The sequence below is a fragment of the Tachyglossus aculeatus genome, chromosome 8 (genome assembly GCF_015852505.1).
Source record: "Tachyglossus aculeatus isolate mTacAcu1 chromosome 8, mTacAcu1.pri, whole genome shotgun sequence".
Lineage (NCBI taxonomy): Eukaryota > Metazoa > Chordata > Mammalia > Monotremata > Tachyglossidae > Tachyglossus > Tachyglossus aculeatus.
The window spans coordinates 27,213,400-27,217,621 of record NC_052073.1 but is presented as its reverse complement, the minus strand read 5'-3'; positions in this window follow the sequence as shown (position 1 = coordinate 27,217,621).

The following is a 4,222-nucleotide window of genomic DNA, read 5'->3' as shown; positions in this document are numbered from 1 at the left end:
ACAGCCCCGTTCATAACATGGGATTGGTAGAACTCAAAACTGAAATGTCAGGGGCTGATGACCTCGATAAAATTTGACAGAAACTTATATAACCCTTATCTACCCTGACCCAGAATTTTCATCAGCAAGAGCAAGGACCCCGTTTCTGCTGTAATCTGGAATTTATAGTCAGAATGTTAAAGTTCTGGTCGTAGGAATGGTTTGTTTGTTCAGGGGTCTGTATCTTCCGGTGACTATCAGTAGGATTCATGCTTCTAACCTTCAGTTATGGCCTGATAGGGCCTTAAGGTCCATGTATTTCCACAAGTAAAAGCTTGGGAGTGATGGAGGATTATTCAGTGGATCCGAATTTTCAGGGAAACAGTGTGGCCTAATGGAAACAGCACAGGCCCGTTAATTCCAGCTCCTCCACTTATCTGCTGTGTGACCTTGGGCAAGTCACTTAACTTCTCTGTGCCTTAGTTTCCTCAACTGTGAAACAGGGGTTCAATACCTGTTCTCCTTTCTACTTGGACTGTGAGCCCCATGTGGGACAGGGATCGTTTCCAACCTGAGTAACTTGTATCTATCGTAATGCTTAGGGTAATGTTTGACACACAGTAAGCACTTAATAAATATCAAACTAAATGAAGCTGGTTTTGTTGTTCAATTCCTGGGTCATCTTGGGGAAGCCACTTAAGACCTACATACCCTGTTACACTTACTTCACAATTCTCAGAGATATCTAATGTAAAGTTTCTCCATCCCTTTGAGTGTAGTGATTCAATAAAAATGTTATTCCTAGCATTACCAAATGCCAATTCTCTTCTTTAGACTTAGATGCAGGGCGAACAGAGGAGAAGGCAGTTCCAGAATCTCACAGATCTAGGTCACTCAGTAATATAAAAGTGATTAATCAATATAGCTGAGATCCCCAGCTTCAATAATTCTTTCCGAGAATGCCAAGGGAAGCTCTTTGTGGGCAGGGAATGTTTATTCTTATATTCTACTCTCCCAAGCATTCAATACAGTGTTTCGCGCACAGTGAAAGCTACGTAAATGTGATTGAATGAATGAATGAATAAACCCTTATTCAGACACCCTCCCTTCCAAGTGCCCCCCCTACATATTTCCAGGTACAAGTAATTGTGTATTGCTTACATATGCCATTGTTTCAAACACCCCACGTATGGATAAAGACAAATATAATCGCACATAAACATTCCTTTCACTTAAGAATATTCATCCCACATGGAAAAATATACTATTTTTGTTAATCACCCTATAAAGTATGTAATTTCATTAAATCGATCTTATTCCCTCTATATTTCACATTTACATTAGGAAATGACTCTCCAGTGACCCAGAGCCCCAATTAAATGCTTTGCAAAGAATGCATTTCCAGGATTGGTATTCTTAATTCAGGACTTGAATCATGGGAGAGAAATGCTAAATTACACGCTAAGGATTTGATAGCTGTCACTGTTGGAGCCTGGGTTATTTGTTGTTTGGAAAGAGGGGCTCTAACATTTTATGTGGCCTACAAATCTTAAACTTCAAGAGGAAATGGCCCGTCAGTGTTTCGGTTTGGAAATGAAGCAATGGTCTCCTTGCTTATGGAGTTTTGGTCAGTAGAGCATTGGTAACCTACAAAAAACTTACTATAAACACCAGTGGGGCATCAAAAAAGCAATGGTGTAGTAAAGCAGAGAGCTATCTTATGCCAAGGAGTTTAAGATATCAACAATGAATGGATGTGTTCATGAGCATAGAAGATGTAAATAAGGTTGTGAGAGGTGAACTTTTGTATTTTCCTGACATATTAAATCTCCCTTCTTGAGTCATTCTAGACTGTGAGCCCATTGTTGGGTAGGGGCTGTCTCTATATGTTGCCGACTTGTACTTCCCGAGCGCTTAGTACAGTGCTCTGCACACAGCTAAGTGCTCAATAAATACGATTGAATGAATGAATAATTTGGAAAAAGCCCCAAAAAGCAATGAACAGCAGGGTGATCCCTCAAAGTGTTTTTTGAAAAACCACTGTTCATTGGACAGGTTGGAGATTTTTTGGTCCATATCCAAACCACCATTGGGAGAGGCAAAAGGCATATTATCTGTTACAGGCCATGATGTGAAAATGGAATTATTCAATCCTATTTTTTAACTCAGTTCGGCTGAAGCAGAGTCTAAAAGTTTGCATGGGCTATTTTGCTTTAAAATGGAGAAATCTAGAAATGTCAAGTCCATCGGCTTAACTTCCAAGCCTTTAATAGAACAAAATGACTCCCTATTTCTCTAGAATCTCAAGGGAAATTTCAAGGGTGGCCACTGAGGATCCATAAGGATTCTGGATCCAGACCTTCCCCTCTATAAATGTAGAACAGCCCACGGGGGTTTGACAACTGAAAACTATATTCTCTGGTATGAAAGGGGGCACGTCGTCATTCCATGAATACCTTATACTACAATTGTTATTGATAGGACTGTGTCATCAGTGAGAAAGATTTCCATCCAAAGACCCACCTAGTGCATCCCCTGAGATTGAGAGTCGCAGCAGGACTCCTGCAAAATATCTGGCTATGATGGGTGAAAAGCACTGCAGACGCAGTGTGTCCTAGTGGAGAGAGCACAGGCCTGGGAGTCATAAGGACCTGGGTTCTAATCCCGGCTCGACCACTTCTCTGCTGTGTGTGACCTTGGGCAAGTCACTTCACTTCTCTGGGCCTCAGTTCCCTCATCTGTAAAATGGAGGTGAAGACTGTGAGCCCCATGTGGGACATGCACTGTGTCCAGCCTGATTACTTTGTATCTACCACAACAGTCAGAACAGTGCTTGGTGCAGAGTAAGCGCTTAACAAATACCATTACTATTATTATTAGTAGTAGTAATAGTAGTAGTAGTAGTAAATATGATAAAAAGGCAACCGCTTGCTATTTACACTGATGCTATTGATGCCTGTCCTCTTGCTTTGTTTTGTTTTATTGTCTGTCTCCTCCCTTCTAGACTGGGAGCCCGTTGCATAGGGATTATCCTTATTTGTTGCCGAATTGTACTTTCCAAGCACTGAGTACAGTGCTCTGCACACAGTAAGCGCTCAATGAATACGATTGATTGAATGAATGAAAGAATTGTACCAGTACTGGGACTATGCTGGGGCCACTTAAGCTGCAGTTGAGACCTAGGTATAAAATCCTTTGCTTCACCCCTGCCTACCAGTTAAAACATGGCCGTCTTTGCCCTGGCGAAGCATAACTAGCAGAGCCGAGAAAATGCAAGTAGTACTGTATCAACCCTAACACTATAATCGATTCTTCCACACAAGCGAGGACCGGGGCTCTTCCCCCAATCCCAACGGGAGATTCCATTATCATCAATTTCCCCTTCAACAGAGTGACACGCTTGATTGGGTGAGAGAATCAATTAGGACCATACATCTTCACATAGAGAGACTCGGGAGCTGGGATAGGCGGTTATTAGGGCCAGAATCCACACGATTTAGTAAGCTTTCAGAGAGGCACACATAAAATATTTGATGCTGACAGTACCTATCACTAACATTGTTATGGCGTTTATTGCGTAGAGAGCTCTTCATGTCTTCCACACACAAATTTACACTTAATCCAGTTATCCCTGTGTGCAGTGATTATAGCATCGGTCAAACAGCTGAATTTATTGAGTGCTTCTATGTGCAGAGCACTTGGGAGAGTACTATATAACAAACTTGGTAGGCACGTTTCCTGCCCACGAAGAGCTTCACATAATATAGGATAGATAACATGGAACACTTTTAACTTTTACTGGACGTAGTGGCCAACTACATGGAGTCAATTGGAGGGCCGGATGCAGAGCTCGATCGATATTTCACCCTTGCCCTCATCAAAGGCAGGGGTTCTAATCCTGGCTCTGCCACTTGTCTGCTGTGTGACCTTGGGTAAGTTACTGAACTTCTCTGTATCTCAGTTACCTCATCTGTAAAATGGGGATTAAGACTGTGAGCCCCATATGGGACATGGACTGTGTTTAACTGGACTTGGCTTGTATCTACCCGAGAGCTTAGTACAGTGCCTGGCACATAGAAAGAGCTTAACAAATATAATAAAAAACAAAACAAAACACAGTCATTATCATCATTATCAATGGTATTTTTGGGGTGTTTACTGTGTACAGAACACTGTAGTAAGCTCTTGAGAAAGCACAATACAGCAGTAACAAGTTCCCTCCCCTCAACAAACTTACTGTCAT